Source organism: Balaenoptera acutorostrata, chromosome 7, assembly GCF_949987535.1.
Source record: "Balaenoptera acutorostrata chromosome 7, mBalAcu1.1, whole genome shotgun sequence".
Taxonomy (NCBI): Eukaryota; Metazoa; Chordata; class Mammalia; order Artiodactyla; family Balaenopteridae; genus Balaenoptera; species Balaenoptera acutorostrata.
This window is the reverse complement of record NC_080070.1, coordinates 7,903,959-7,921,316: the sequence shown is the minus strand read 5'-3', so window position 1 is coordinate 7,921,316 and position 17,358 is coordinate 7,903,959. Positions and strand designations below refer to the sequence as shown.

General features: G+C 40.6%; 1 protein-coding gene across 1 annotated transcript in view; it reads left to right on the top strand.

Moving 5' to 3' along the window:
- The window catches only part of CNTNAP2 (contactin associated protein 2), a 1,523,154-nt gene that overhangs the window by 1,495,022 nt on the left and 10,774 nt on the right, over positions 1–17,358 (top strand). The gene's annotated exons all lie outside the window — the stretch shown is intronic.

The window sequence follows — 17,358 nt, the reverse complement described above, 5'->3', positions numbered from 1 at the left end:
TATTTATTAGTTCTATCATTTTTCTGTTTTCTTTTACCACTTGCTTTTATCCTGACTTCTTTAAATTTATTTTTGCTACTCTTTAACTGTGTCATTTGAATATTTCCTTATTGTCATTATTGGCATGTGTGTAACATCCTCTTTCAGAGGAACATGAACCAAAGTTAACAAATCTAAGCTCTAAGCCTAAGTCTCTGGCCGCTTCTGACCCCACCTCCCGGACCACACATGCCAGATGCAGTGTCTTGGCGTGAATATTTTTAACTAGACTCTCATCTAAGGGACCTGAACAGTCTTTAGAGGCCACCTGAAATGCCAAAGCCTTCAGACATCACTGTAAGAACAGGTTTGGCAGGCGTGTGTTTCCACACCAGTGGAGCAGGTGAGGAAATGGTGGGGCGAAACATCACCTAAGAGGCTAAAGTGAAGGGCGGTGGGGTTTGATCCCCTTTCAGCACCGGACACCCCCTGCACACACCGCCCCATGTGCCTGACCGTGTCTGGGGCTGCCTTCCTCAGGCTTCTATTCTTTCCTAACCAGGACTGTTCAACGCCATTGTGGGAAAATCCAAAAGAGCACAAACACCCAGCTTTGGGGTGACTTCCCAGGTCCTTGATTCCTCCTTCATCTGGGCTTCTCTGTAATCCCAGTTCCTCCCCCTCTCTTTCTGTCTGTCTTTCCCTTTGCCCCATACAATAGATTTTGAAGCCCAAGGAGGTTGGGGTTCTGTCCAGCCCCCCCTCTAAGCCGTCCACCCTCTGACCCCCCCCCCAACCTGGCACCATCCCTAGAGACACCTCTCTCCCTGTTCCACGCCTGCCAGGACGCTCAGCTGTCACCTCCATCCTGTGGGGCTGGGAAGGGCAGGTGACACAAGCATGCGCGTTGCTATCGCACCTTCTCTGTTGATGGCAGAACCACCGACTGCAGCGAGTCACAGTGTTCATTTCTGTCTCGCTCTTACGCCGGGCGATGTTACGAGAAGCCCGTGAAAATGAAGTCAATTTGAGCTCAGGGTTGTCCACCGCCGTCTGTGTCTGTCACTGCCTCTGTCAAGGCAGGGCCCCGTGCTAACTCTTCCTACTACACTGCGTTTTTGAACATCCTTGTATATCACTTGGGCCATTCAAGGGAGCACAATATTCCAAATTAATCTGGTGCCACTTCCTTTTCTGACTTGTCATCCAGAAGACTGTCACGGAAATCCCTGCGTGTCAATCCTCCCCGGGGAATCCCTGCCAGTCACCACCTAGAAGTGCTGATTCTGCCTTTGCTGGCAGTTCGGGGCCTGTGTCCTGCCTATGGTTTCTGAAGTTGCAGAAACATGCTAGATGAAGTTTTTGACCCAACGCCAGTTGTTTTACTCATTTGAGAAGATCTTTGCTCAATTCTCTGTGCTCTGCACAGACTGTTGAGAAATGTCTAAAGATCAGGTGGATCCTTGATTCTGCTGTTGAGCTTCTGCCTGGGAACGATCCTGAAAAGCTTTAAAAAAAAAAAAAAGTTAAAATCAATTTTATGTTAAAACGTAAATGTACATAAAACTCCATATGAATGTGGGGTGTAGTTATTTTAAACATAGAGAATGAGATTAATTGTGAAATTTCCCCATGAGGAAAGGCTAAAAGTGGTTTTCAAGAATTTACTCGGGAATTTTAACTTTTAGGAACTGGGAAAGGATAAAGACAGAAATGATAAAGTTGTAAATGACTTTGATAGCTGAAATGCTTTCAGTGCATGGTTTTGTTTTATCCTGACAGTAGCTCTACATGGTCTGAGTGGACATTATTAACCACATTTTAAAGATTAAAAAAAGTGCAACTCGGAGAGAAAATGCATTCATCCCCACAGTAAACATCTAATGAGTGGCTACGCATTCGCATCCCCTGCGGAGCTTTTTGGCCACCCTGACGCCTGCTCCCCATCCGGAGAGAGTCTTGATGTGCTGTCAGGACTGTGAACCAGTGGGTCCCAGTATTTATAGCACTTTGCTCAAAAGTATACAGAAAATAACATCATCAGGTCTAAAATTTGGGTATCCTCACCTCTGATTCAGTGCTTTTCCCACTTTTCCTTTCTCTCAATGAAACATTTGAATCTAAATATAAAAAGATTCCAGTTCTTTACTCTGAACTGTTTTCCTATCTTCTATCATCCCTTCTAATGCAGAAGTCTGAAATAATCAGTAATTTGCATATCTGTAGGTAAACCCCTGATACTAAATACACTTTCCTTTTTATTTCCACTATCCCTTTTTTGATTTGGAATAGATCATCCCCAAGCCTGCTAGAGCCAATTAAATATTATTTCACACTTTGTTGACATGAATGAGAAGAGCTATGACCGAGCAACGTGGCTGGTCCTGGAAGACGATCACACTATCTTGATACTGACGTGAGCCAGCACCAAGGAGGCATCTCTTTGTGGGGGAACCGCAGGAACTCTCATGAACAAGGATCATTTGTTTCACAAGATGCTCTTTGATGGCCATTCCACCTGCCAGCCAGAAAAGACAGCTGCCTTTTGAGAGCTGAGGTTAATTCAAGGAAAGAACAGTTCAAAAAACAATGAAAATACCTAGCATGGGGGTTGTATATTCTATTTTCTGAGATCAACCTTGGAAGAAAAGACATTGTCTTGGGGCTGAAATTTTAAACTTTCATTTGTGCTAATGCAGCCGGAAAAAGTATTTCCAAAGCAAGAGCCCAGCGGGGCATTGATAAAAGACTTAAAATATAGAGAGACTTAATGTTTAAAGCCCTTTAGTTTTGCTTGTTCTCCCCTCTAATAGACCCCAGAGGAGGCAGAATCCCGTCGGCTGGCTGTGATCTGTATCATATACCACTGTGTTCTCAGAAACTGTCCTCTTCTCTGTACTGGTTTCCGAACACTTAGGAACAAAAAGGGTCAATTTTACATTTAGATGAAATAACAGTTACAACACAGACATCCTGCAAAGCCAAAGCCCCGTGGATGTTGATGGAGCTGGTCCACAGAGAGCTGGAGTAAAATCATCATCTTCCACTGAAGGCAACATTGTCTGCAAGTTGAGATACAGAGGTTGTAGCAGAAGATTAGATGTTTTTAATGCATATTATTATTCATTCTACTACCTTGAAAGACATAGGATGATAACAAAATCAGTAATGTCTAGGCCTTTACAAAAGAGCCATCCACAGTCAAACTATGGCTTTTGAATTTACTAGAAATTTCCACAAAGGGGGAGTAAAAGAAGACCCTTCATCTTTGCCTGATTCCTCAAATGATTAAATGTGTTTAAATATTCTCACAAATGATGAAACTCATCTTCTGACTAGATTTTAGGTGATTAAAAAAAAAAAAAAGTTATTTTCATTGAACTCCCAAACCACAAATTCTGCAAGTCCAAAGCCTCTGCTGGGACCTGCATAGTGCCTGGTGGATGCGTTTCTCAGCAGAAATTTGAAGGCAGTGGCTCCAGGGTCTCCTGAAGACGTTGGTCTTCTGAATGGTGCCAAGTCTTGACCACAGTCTAGAAGAAAAGGTGAAATACATCAGGGAATGTCTTTAAAAGACATATTTTGGCTTACTGACTGTGATTGGGTTGCTTTCTTCTTCTTTCTCACTATTGTTAGTTTCTCAACTACCCCCTCCTTAGACACTGAGGCCATTTCCATGAATCAGCAGACAATTCTGTCTAAGACTGCCCTGCTGATAAGGAACCCACAAATTGTATTAGCAGGTGTGTTCACCAGGCTTGGTAACCATCCTAACTGTGACCCAGCATTTCACCAAGTGAGAATCAGTCACTCTGGTGCTATGGGACCCTGGACACACCATATTCCTGTGTGGTCTCAGGCTTTCCACCCAGCTGACTGCATTCTGCCACTGCACAGCCCACCCATGCAAGAACCAGCAGCAAGGAGACAAGAATTCTTTCCAAAAACAAATCAATAAACTCCAGAGAAACCAACAACCCAGTATTTTAAAAAAACATCTGTTTTCTCTCATATATGCCTGTGAATGCATCCGTACTATCAAGAACCTACATGCCGACATCACAATGTTACCGAATTGGGTCCCGCCACTCGCCACTCGAAAAATCAATACTCGAGAGAGACAAATGTTGGTAGAAAGGAAAATTGCTTTTAATCAGAATGCCGCAGTCTGGGGAGATGGTGGACTCAGTGTCCCCCAAAAACCACCTCCGAAGATTCTGCTCGGCCATGAAAGTTTAAGGGAAAGAAGGAAGTCACCTCAGTGAATCACTGAGATGGGGGAGGTCAGCGTCGTCCCCATCCGCCACTGCGTGCAGGCTTGTCCACTCCTCGTGATACATCATCTCCTTAGATGCTGCCTTGTTCACACAGTTTGTCCATGAGATCCCCGAAGAGATCTGGTCATCTGTTAATTACTTGTTCTTCACTTCTTTGATCCACAGAAAGAACCAACAGATTAGGCAAAGTATTGCGTGAGCAAAAGATTTGAAAGGTGTGCTAGGGCCAGAGATGAGTGGAACATGGGTGCCTGGTTTAAGGTTAGTGACAAGACCAAAGGGTGCCCCCTGCAGAGAGCTCTTTCCTGCCGAAAGCTGCTTACATTTTTCCTCCCTGATGCGCATGCTTCAGAGAATCACCTATTTTAAATCAGGAAAGGTCTCCAAGGACATGTCTAAGATAACCATTTATTAAATTCCTTGGCTGCTTTTTCTTAGACTGCTCTTAATATCGAGCAGTAATAGACTCTCCCCCTCTACGTTCAAAATACTAAAGAATTGTCCTCAGAAATGAAAGCAGGGTTCCATTAGTAGCTTTCACAAGACTAAGAAGAAATAGGATTAAAGGAAATGGAGCCGAGGGGCATTCTGTCATGCAGATCATTTAAAAGCACACAATGAGTCAGCACACCACCACTCCTCAAAAAAAGACAAGGTCGCAGGAGGAATTATTTCAGTTCCTTCTCAGGCATCACGTTAAATGAAAACACACATGCACAGGAACAGCAGGAGATGTGAATCACCAGGAGTCTCAATTAAACCTCTGCTACTCCAAGTGAGGCGTGTACTCAAACTCCCCCGCAGCCCATTAGAAATGCAGACTCCCAGCCCAAGGCAGTCAGAATCTGCATTTTAACCAGATTCCAGGTGGTTTGTGGGAGCCTTCAAGTCGGAAAGCTCTGAACCAAAGCACTCAGGAATCAATCTATTTATTTTCTCCTAAAGGCGTATCAGAGTGAGGTATACAGAGGAAGACAAAGCCTACGCAGCCCACTCGAGGCCAATGAAGCCCCTTCTCCTAGTTACTCAAGGCAGGGGTGCTTCGTCCCTGACCTCTGGAGCCCTTTGTGAGTGCCAGCACCTGCAGGGGGAGGCCTGCATGCAATCTGGAAGCTGTTTTCCCTCAGAAAGGGGTTTAAATGGTACTTCCCAGATTTATCACATGCCCCCAGATTTGGGCTTCCTCCTTCTTGCATTCCTGTTGACATCAACGTGGAATGATAAACCCCTGCGGCAGAGAGAAAGGAGTGGTGGCCCCTGCACGGATGCAGCAGTCATCCCCCCAGGGGAGAAAGATGCACACGCCCGGGCTCCCAGCCCCTCTCGCTGGGCTCCCCCATCTAGACTTTGCAGGCTCAGCTTAGAACTACAGCAAGATGCACAGAACGTCCTGAATGAGCCCAGAGAGCTGGTTCCAGCAGCCCTGATCTGGTACCTACCAGCCCCATGACTGTGACCGAACCGCCCTCCTGTGTTTCAGCCGCCTCAGCTGTGGGAGAGGTCACAGACCAACCCTGTAAACGTGGGCTGTAAGGATCCATGATCCGCAGTGCCCGCAACATTAGCCAACCAGAGCTTTGACAGTTGACTCAGAAACAACTAGCACCAAATACAAAAGAAGCGACAGTTTGCCCACCTGAAAAATAACAAGACATCTTTGATGTGAAAAGGATATCATACATCTTGTCTTTGTGTTTACATGGAGTCTGAGCTTCTGTCAATAATGAGCTGTTTCTAATCCAAATACCTCCTTACAGTTAATCAGACAGAAGAATGCAATGGCAGCCTCACTTGGGAGTATCAGTGGATCTCTTTCCCGAAAGGCAACTGAGACAGTTTAGAAGTTGGCTTAAAAAACCGATGGAAGGAGGGAATTTAGTAAAAATCGATTGCTCTTTCAGTACCTTCATTTAAAGTTGGCATTATTTAAACAATCAAGATCTATAGTAGAGGATGGCAAGTTCCTTTATTCTGTTTCTTTTCACCTAATTAACCTCTTTTGGTCACTGGATCTCCGACACTGGAGCAAGCAGCTGCCACTTGGCCGCTCTTTTAAGAAGCTAGAAATGTAAGGCTTGATTACCTTCCCAGGTCGAAGCCCAAAATTCATACTCTTTTCCCTGTTGGGGCTCTGAAATTCTGGCTGGCCATCTTTCTGTAGAAACTGAGGTGAAGGGTGTAGTAGAAACACAAAACTGAGGCTCACCAAGGTCCTGCCAGATAGGGTTTGCCTGGATAAAAACCTGCTGGCCTTGAGAAATCTCTCCCTCCTGAAAATGTGATCAGCAATAGCCTCTCTGAAAATAAAGGAGCGTCCCCTGAGATCTTCAGCATCTTACTTGACAACAGTTTGTTTTCATATGAGTTTCCAAAGTATCAGTCAATAGTGAATGGCTAAAACAAATAGTTTGAAAAAAATTATTTTCCGCTATAGAGCTCAGATTTGAAGAGAGTGAATAAAGTGAAAGGAAACAAAGAAACTGGGAAGAACAAAGACCTATTTACATCATGAAGCGCAGACTCCACTGCAAAAAGAATGTTGCAATTTAAATTAAATTATAATTAATAGCAGCAGTTTTGTTGAAGTATCTCAAATTATCCCATTAGATGCTGAAGCCCAAGTGGTTTCCATGGCAATATTTTCTCTAGATGTCAGCTACTATCTAATTTTTTTGTCCCTGGTATATGACAACCTGAAGCATTTAGTGCCTTTCATTTTGGGGGAGTTCTCTGCTAGACAATCTCAGTTTATTTTTATATGCATTTAAATGTGTGTTTTATTTGCAATTGGTTTCTGAGCCTAAAGTCTAGAATTTTACATATTTTGAAATTTAGTAAATAAGAGTCACAGTTACCTCGTTTGTGTTCTGTATTTTTTAAATTATTTTTATCTTTTATTTTTATACAACTTTAAAGGTTACACTCCATTTACAGTTATTACAAACTACTGGCTATATTCCCCATGTTGTACAATACATCCTTGTAGCCTATCTTACACCCAATAGTTTGTACCTCCCACTTATTGTCTGTCTTTTTGATTATAACCATCCTAGTGGGTATGAAGTATCTCACTGTGGTTTTGATTTGCATTTCTCTGAAGGGTAGTAATGTTGAATGACTTTTCATATGTTTATCAGCCACTTCTATATCTTATTTGGATAAATGTCAATTCAAATCCTTTGCCCACTTAAAAAATTGGGCATGTCTTTTTATTATTGAGTTGTAAGTGATCTTTATATATTCTAGATATGTTATTTCCCTTATCCCCAGATAAGATATATACCTTATCAGATATATAATTTGTCAATATTTTTTAACCTATGGGTTGTCTTTTTACTTTTTTTATGGTGTCCTATGAAACATAAAAGTTTTAAATTTCAATGATGTCCAATTTATTTTTTCTTTCATTGTTTGTGCTTTTGGTGTCATATTTAAGAAATTATTACCTAATCCAAGATCATGAAGATTTGTGCCTATGTTTTCTTCTAGGAGTTTTATAATTTTAGTTCTGAAATTTAGGTCTTTGATCCATTTTTAGTTAACTTTTGTATATATGGTGTGAAATTGGGGTCCAACCTCATTCCTTTGCATGTGGAGCCCAGTTATTATTGTGATATAATTCACATATTATACAATTTACCCATTTAAAGTGTACAATTCAGTGGCTTTTGGTATATTACATTATTAATCTTTAAAAATTGTAGTAAAATATATGTAACATACATTTGCCATTTTAAACATTTTTAAGTGTTTAATTCAGTGGCATTAGTCACACTAACAATATTGTGTAACCATTACCACTATCTATTTCCAAAACTTTTTCATCATCCCGAATAGAAGTTCTCACCATAGGCAATAACTCCCCATTCCTCTCTCTGCAGTCCCTCGTAAGCTCTAATCTACTTTCTGTCTCTATGAATTTGTCTACTCTAGGTAACTCATGAAATGGAATCATACAACATTTGTCCTTTTGTATCTGGTTTATTTCACTTAGCATAATGTTCATCCATGTTGTAACATGTATCAGTACTTCATTCCTTTTTATGGTTGGAAAATATTCCAATGTAGGTACCACATTTTATTTGTCCATGGACGAATATTTGGGTTGTTTCTACTTTTTGGCTATTATGAATAATGCTGCTATACACATCAGCACACAAGTATCTGTTTGAACGCTTGCTTTCAATTCCTTTAGATATATAGCTAGGAGTGGAATTGCTGGATCATATGATAATTGTATGTTTAGCTTTTTTTTTTTTAACAGATCTTTATTGAAGTATCATTACTTCACAATACTGTGTTAGCTTCTGTTGCACAACAAAGCCAATCAGCCATACACATACACATGTCCCCATATCCCCTCCCTCTTGAGCCTCCCTCCCATCCTCCCTATCCCACCCGTCTAGGTCATCGCAAAGCACCAAGCCGATCTCCCTGTGCTGTGCTGCTGCTTCCCACCAGCCAACTATTTTGCATTTGGTAGTGTATGTATATCAATGCTACTCTCACTTTGCCCCAGCTTTGCCTTCCCAACCCATGTCCTCAAGTCCATTTTCTATGTCTGTCTCTTTCTTCCTGCCCTGAAACTAGGTTCATCAGTACTTTTTTTTTTTTTTTTTTTTAGATTCCATATATATGCGTTAGCATATGGTATTTGTTTTTCTCTTTCTGACTTACTTCACTCTGTATGACAGACTCTAGGTCCATCCACCTCACTACAAATAACTCAATTTCGTTTCTTTTTATGGCTCAGTAATATTCCCTTGTATATATGTGCCACATCTTCTTTATCCATTCATCTGTCAGTGGACATTTAGGTTGGTTCCATGTCCTGGCTATTGTAAATAGAGCTGCAATGAACACTGTGGTACATGACTCTTTTTGAATTACGGTTTTCTCAGGGTATATGCCCAGTAGTGGGATTGCTGGCTCATATGGTAGTTCTATTTTTATTTTTTTAAGGAACCTCCATACTGTTTTCCATAGTGGTTGTATCAATTTACATTCCCACCAACAGTGCAAGAGGGTTCCCTTTTTGCCACACCCTTTCCAGCATTTATTGTTTCTAGATTTTTTGATAAAGGCCATTCTGACCGGCGTGAGGTGATACCTCATTGTAGTTCTGATTTGCATTTCTCTAATAATTAATGATGTTGAGCATATTTTCATGTGCCTCTTGGCCATCTGTATGTCTTCCTTGGTGAAATGTCTATTTAGGTCTTCCACCCATTTTCTAATTGGATGTTTGTTTTTTTGATATTGAGCTCCATGAGGTGTTTGTGTATTTTGGAGATAAATCCTTTGTCTGTTGTTTCATTTGCAAATATTTTCTCCCATTCTGAGGGTTGTCTTTTTGTCTTGTTTATGGTTTCCTTTGCTGTGCAAAAAGCTTTTAAATTTAATTAAGTCCCATTTGTTTATCTTTGTTTTTATTTCCGTTACTCTAGGAGGTGGGTCAAAAAAGATCTTGCTGCGGTTTATGTCAAAGAGTGTTTTTCCTATGTTTTCCTCTGAGAGTTTTATAGTGTCTCGTCTTACATTTAAGTCTTTAATCCATGTGGAGTTTATTTTTGTGTATGGTGTTAGGTAGTGTTCTAATTTCATTCTTTTACATATAGCTGTCCAGTTTTCCCAGCAACACTTATTGAAGAGGCTATTTTTTCTCCGTTGTATGTTCTTGCCTCCTTTCTCATAAATTAGGTGCCCATATGTGCATGGATTTATCTCTGGGCATTCTATCTTTCACCATTGACCTATATTTCTGTTTTTGTGCCAGTACCATGCTGTCTTAATTACTGTAGCTTTGTGGTATAGTTTGAAGTTGGGGAACCTGATTCCTCCAACTCCGTTTTTCTTTCTCAAGATTGCTTTGGCTATTTGGGGTCTTCTGTGTTTCCATATGAATTGTAAAAGTTTTTGTTCTAATTCTGTGAAGAATGCCATTGGTAGTTTGATAGGGATTGCAATGAATCTATAGATTGCTTTGGGTGATATAGTCATCTTCACAGTATTGATTCTTCCAATCCAAGAACGTGGTGTATTTCTCCATCTGTTTATGTCATCTTTTATTTCTTTCATCAGTGTTTTATAGTTTTCTGAGTACAAGTCCTTCGCCTCCTTAAGCAGGTTTATTCCTAGGTATTTTATTCTTTTTGTTGTGATGTTAAATGGGAATGTTTCCTTAATTTATCTTTCTGATTTTTCATTGTTGGTGTATAGGAATGCCAGAGCTTTCTGTGCATTAATTTTGTATCCTGCAACCTTACCAAATTCATTGATCAGTTCTAGTAGTTTTCTGGTGGCATCTTTAGGATTTTCTATGTATAGTATCATGTCATCAGCAAACAGTGACAGTTTTACTTCTTCTTTTCCAATCTGTATTCCTTTTATTTCTTTTTCTTCTCTGATTGCCGTGGCTAGGACTTCCAAAACTATGTTGAATAACAGTGGTGAGAGTGGGCCACCTTGTCTTGTTCCTGATCTTAGTGGAAATGCTTTCTGTTTTTCACTATTGAGTATGATGCTTGCTGTGGGTTTGTCATATATGACCTTTATTATGTTGAGGTAGGTTCCCTGTATGCCCACTTTCTGGAGAGTTTTTATCATAAATCAGTGTTGAATTTTGTCAAAAGCTTTTTCTGCATCTATTGAGATGACCATATGGGTTTTATTCCTAATTTGTTAATGTGGGGTATCATATTGATTGATTTGCCTATATTGAAGAGTCCTTGCATCCCTGGGATAAATCCCACTTGATCTTGGTGTATGATCCTTTTAATGTGCTGTTGGATTCTGTTTGCTAGTATTTTGTTCAGGATTTTTGCATCTATGTTCATCAGTGATATTGGTCTATAATTTTCTTTTTTTGTGATATCTTTTTCCGGTTTTGGTATCAGGGTGATGGTGGCTTCGTAGAATGAATTTGGGAGTGTTCTCCCTCTGCAATTTTTTGGAAGAGTTTGAGAAGGATGGGTGTTAGCTCTTCTCTAAATGTTTGATAGAACTCACCTGTGAAGCCATCTGATCCTGAAGTCTTCTTTGTTGGAAGATTTTTAATTATGGTTTCAATTTCATTACTTGTGATAAATCTGTTTATATTTTCTAATTCTTCCTGGTTCAGTCTTGGAAAATTGTACCTTTCCAAGAATTTGTCCATTTCTTTGTGGTTGTCCACTTTACTGGCATATAGTTGTTTGTAGTAGTCTGTTATAATCCTTTGTATTTCTGCAGTGTCAGTTCTGATTTCTCCTTTTTCATTTCTAATTTTATTGATTTGCATCCTCTCCCTTTTTTTCTTGATGAATCTGGCTAAGGGTTTATCACTTGTTTATCTTCTCAAAGAACCAGCTTTTAGTTTTATTGATCTTTGCTATTGTTTTCTTTGTTTCTGTTTCATTTATTTCTGCTCTGATCTTTATGATTTCTTTCCTTCTACTGACTTTGGGTTTTCTTTGTTCTTCTTTCTCTAGTTATTTTAAGTGTAGGGTTAGATTGTTTATTTGAGATTTTCCTTGTTTCTTGAGGTGAGATTGTATTGCTATAAACTTCCCTCTTAGAACTGCTTTCGCTGCGTCCCATAGGTTTTAGGTCATTGTGTTTTCATTGTCATTTGTTTCTATGTATTTTTTTATTTCTTCTTTGATTTCTTCAGTGATCTCTTGGTTATTTAGTAGCACAGTGTTTAGCCTCCATGTATTTGTGTTTTTTACAGTTTTTTTCCTTTAATTGATTTCCAATCTCATAGCGTTGTGGTCAGAAAAGATGCTTGATATGATTTAGATTTTCTTAAATTTTCTGAGGCTTGATTTGTTACCCAAGATGTGATCTATCCTGGAGAATGTTCCATGTGCACTTGAGAAGAAAGTGTATTCTGCCACTTTTGGGTGGAATGTTCTATAAATATCAGTTAGACCTATCTGATCTATTGTGTCATTTAAAGCTTGTGTTTCCTTATTTATTTTCTGTTTGGATGATCTGTCCCTTGGTGTAAGGGGGGTGTTAAAGTCCCCTACTATTATTGTGTTACTGTCTATTTCTTCTTTCATGGTTGTTAGCATTTGCCTTATGTATTGAGGTGCTCCTATGTTGGGTGTATAAACATTTATAATTGTTATATCTTCTTGGATTGATCCTTTGATCATTATGTAGTGTCCCTCCTTATCTCTTGTAACACTCTTTATTTTAAAGTCTATTTTATCTGATATGAGTATTGCTACTCCAGCTTTCTTTTGATTTACATTTGCATGGAATATCTTTTTCCATCCCTTCACTTTCAGTCTGTTTGTGTCCCTAGGTCTGAAGTGGGTCTCTTGTAGACAGCATACATATGGGTCTTGTTTTTGTATCCATTCAGCCAGTCTGTGTCTTTTGCTTGGGGCATTTAATCCATTTACATTGAAGGTTATTATTGATATATATGTTCCTATTACCATTCTCTTAATTGTTTTGGGTTTGTTTTTGTGGGTCTTTCTCTTCTGTTGTGTTTTCTTTCTCTTCTGTTGTATTTCCTGCTTAGAGAAGTTTCTTTAGCATTTATTGTAAAGCTGGTTTGGTGGTGCTGAATTCTCTTAGCTTTTGCTTCTCTGAAAAGCTATTGACTTCTCCATCAAATCTGAATGAGATCCTTGCTGGGTAGAGTACTCTTGGTTGTAGGTTTTTCTCTTTCATCACTTTAAGTATATCCTGCCACTCCCTTCTGGCCTGAAGAGTTTTCCATTGAAAAATCAGCTGATAACCTTATGGGCATTCCTTTGTATGTTATTTTTTGTTTTTCTCTTGCTGCTTTTAATATTTTTTCTTTGAATTTAATTTTTGTAAGTTTGATTAATATGTGTCTTGGTGTGTTTTTCCTAGGGTTTATCCTGTATGGGACTCTCTTTGCTATTTCCTTTCCCATATTAGGGAAGTTTTCAACTATAATCTCTTCAAATATTTTCTCTGACCCTTTCTTTTACTCTTCTTCTTCTGATGAAGTCTTCCTAGAATGTAGCAAAGGGCAGGCAAAGGCCTTTAGAAGTGGAATAAAACAGTCAGGGTTTCTATTCTTTGGGGGTAAGAAGGTGTATTTTTACTCACCCTATCCTAATTTCTGACCATTTTACTATATCTGTATGATCACGAGGAGCAACTCCCCCTGGGCCGGCTCTTACAGAGTGTGTGTGTTCTTCCCTTTCTTTTCCGACCTGAAGTTGGAGGAAGGGAAAGGGCAGGTGCACCAGCGCTGAGCTCTCAGCTTGCTTCCCAGGTTGAAGACAGAGATGATGGGAAGGGAGGCCGTCTGTGTGTGGAACTGTCTGAGTGTGTTTAGGGGCCTGGGATGCATGTGCCTTCTCTGTGGGCTCTGCAGCGTCGGCCAAGCTGTTTAACAAGCATGTCCACGGGAGAAGGATCTCCCACCATCAGTTCCTGCAGCAACATGTCTGCCTGTCCTTGCTGGGGGGAGGCGGGGAGGAGAGCTGACCTCTGGATAACGGGGCAAAGGAAACATGGTCTGTCAGTGTAAAGGGGATGACCAGACAAACAGGATGTGTGCAAGGGAAATAAGCAGGAACACGCTTCCAGGAGACACTAAATCAGAGCTGGAATAGCACCACACTTTAGTGTTATCATGTAGTGTGTCAACCGAAAAAAAACATGCACAACCAAAAAGTTGAGAATTATGTTTTATGCAGTGGGCATACTGAGGACTTAAGCCCGGGAGACAGACTCTCAAATAGCTCTGAGGGACTGCTCCGAAGAGGTAAGGGAAGAGCCCGGATATATGGGAGTTTTTGCAACCAAAACAAGCAGTTGGTACATCAAAAGATTACTATTAATTAAAGAAAAACCAGACATCTCAAGTTAATGAAGTTAGCAATTTTTTATGTATGGGAAAATTCCAGAGTCTGGCCTCACAGAGATCACTCCTTTGATATGCACCTTAACTATCTAGGGCCAGTATCCTGTTTTCTCCATCCTGAATCTCCTCAGGGTGCACTGTGGGGGTGGGTGTGGCTGATGGCTTGATAGGAACAGCATCCTTTGACAGGTGACATTCTTTGTCCACAAGTGTCATTTGGGACCCAGAAGAAAAGTGTATTGAATACAGTCTTTGCCTATTTGACACAAATCTGGTCCTGAGACTTAATATCTAAAGTCTATTTTGGAACTTCCCCGGTGGCGCAGTGGTTAAGAATCCGCCTGCCAATGCAGGGGACACGGTTTCAAGCCCTGGTCCCGGAAGGTCCAACATGCTGCGGAGCAACTAAGCCCGTGCGCCACAACTACTGAGCCTGCACTCTAGAGCCCGCGAGCCACAACTACTGAGCTCTTGTGCCACAACTACTGAAGCCCGCACGCCTAGAGCCCGTGCTCCACAACAAGAGAAGTCACCGCAGTGAGAAGCCCGAGCACCACAATGAACAGTAGACCCCGCTCGCCGCAACTAGAGAAAGCCCGCGTGCAGCAACGAAGACCCAACACAGCCAAAAATAAATAAATCAATAAAAAGTGTCCAGCTCAATGGCAATAAATAAATAAATAAATAAAAATAAAGTCTATTTTGGACCTACTCATTACATTTCCCAAATATAGGTTCCCTGCTACTCCAGCACCACTAAAATGGCTCTGCTCTCCTAGCAAACTTGGAGGAGGTGAGGTGGGGGGAGCGTAAAGGTCAGCAGCAGAATGGAGCACGTGTCATGGATGAGGTTTGTGGTTTGGCCTCATCTGTGTCTCTTGGCCTCCATGTTTCTTTATGTGCATTTCCAAGAGTATGTCGGTACCCAGGGGAAAGGACAGTTACAATGAAATCATTTGAAATATATCTGTCCAAGTAGCAAATCAGTCTGCGTGCCAGGGTAAAACGGATCTGCCTCCAGGGAGTAAGCATTCACAAGCATTAGGACAACCAGGCTCAAGGTATAAACAAAGCCAGGAAAATAGGGATGCTCATGCAAACAGAGAACCCTGTCCTTGGATTTCGTGAGGACTTCTGCTGGGCCTGGGGGTTTCCACTGACTGTTTTCTGATAATAACCAGACTAGTGGACACAGGAATTATTAGCAGCTTTTCTGTATTCAATATGTTCCTTTCCTTTGTTGGGAAGAGTAAGAATGCTGCCTTGCTTTCAGGGTAGAGTTGAGTTTAGGCAGCTGACTTTCAAAATTGTACCTGCATGGGAGACTTTATTATTAGAAGAGGCTATACAAATGTTTACGCACATCTTAATGGACTGATTTTAATTATACCGGTCAACGAACATCCAATTAGCTCTGCTACTTGTCTGCACTATTTGTCATTGGGGCTGCAAATATAATTAAGATTGGCCCCTGTCTTTAAGAGGATGAATACCATGTAAGGAGTGATGAGAATTAAGGTGATAGCCATTGAAAGGAGGGCAGACACTTCATCTGAGGTGGCCGAGGATGGTTTCAGGAAAGAGGCAAGATTTAATGGACAAAGAGAAGAGGGGCAAACCAGGTGTCCTGGCAGAGAGTGCCATGTGAATGAGCAAAGACACGTCCCCCTCAAGCATCAGGAATCTGTGTGCCTAGAATGTTGAGTTGGAAAAGTGGTTCCGTGGGGCAAGAGGCAGGAGAGAAATTCATCTCAAGGGAAGCCTTCCTCCCCATGTCAAGGAGTTCAGATTTTATAACAGAGGCGATCCTGGGGTATTTTTAATGTTCTTTTCTAGCTCTTATTATTCTCCTTGGGTCATCTCAGGTCACATCCATACCTTCCACTAGTGTTTGTATCAATAACTTCAAGAGAACCAGAGAGAGGATGTCAGTCTCTAGGCATCTGTGTTTTTCTGCAGTTTTGTGGCCAAGGACGCAAAGCTCTCTTTGGAGCAGGAGCTGTGCTGTGTCCCACCATCCATGTTACCTGAAGCAGAAGAGCAAACAGTTTTGTAGTATCATGAATACCAAACAACAGAATAATGACAAAATCGCCAGTGTAATTTTTTTGTTACTAAATATATTTTGAAGATTTATATTATTGAAATTTAAGGGTCAGGAGATTTCTGTGTTTATCAAAAGGAGACGAGACATATGACCCACTCACCCAAATGTCTATTAGTTATCACCGTACATCCTCTAGGCACCTCAGATTCAATGTGTCCAAACAAAACAAGTCTGTCTCCCTGAACCCCGAAGAAAAGGCTCTTCCTCCCATAGGCCCTACGTAAGCTAAACTGTCTGAAAGCTGGCATTTCCTCTACAGCTTACCTGTCTGTGTCTTCCTAGCCCTTGAAAGGCAGGATAGGGAAGATTATTGACTTTGGAATTAACCCTACCTGGGTGTTAATCCCAACTAGGCCAGTTACAAGCTACGAAGCTTTTGACTTTTTAGAAGGATGTAGACCAAATAGAGTCCAGAGAAAGGTAAATACAATGTCAAAAGACCTAGAAACTGTGCCCCAGAGGAGCAGTGAAGGTGCAAGCCTTTATCCTTGAAAAACAGCTCTCAGTCTTTGAAGGGGGGTTGACGTTGGGGAATTATGTGTATTGATAACCAAATCTTACTGTGTCCTATGAGTGTGTGAGTTACAACGTGGAAGCTGCCCCATAATTTCAGGCAGTTCACTATAAATAGGGTCATAACTAAACCACATCCATGCTTCAGATTAGTATTTTGACTATATAAACCAAACTCTTCAATGAGGCATGGAAAGTTCTCATTAATAGCAATTTTAATCTTTTTTATTGTTTACTGTATATCCCCAGCACTTAGAATAGTGCCTGACATATGGTAGGCATTCTGCAAAGGCTTGTTGAAATAGGGAGAGATAGAAAATTTATTAGGCAGTTAATATTCTTCTCAACACTTATAATATGTTATCCTCTTACAAATTCCTGAAGTGTATAATGTTTTACTAGAGCCATGTAAAATTCATTTAAAGAAATGATTACTTTTTAAAACAAAAACACTAATGTGAAAAGATACATGCACCCCAATATTTATGGCAGCATTATTTACAATTGCCAAGATATGGAAGCAATCTCAATATTTATGGAAGCATAATTTACAATAGCCAAGATATGGAAGCAACCTAAGTGTCCATCAACAGATGAATGGATTAAGAAGATGTGATACATATATATATACAATGGAATACTAC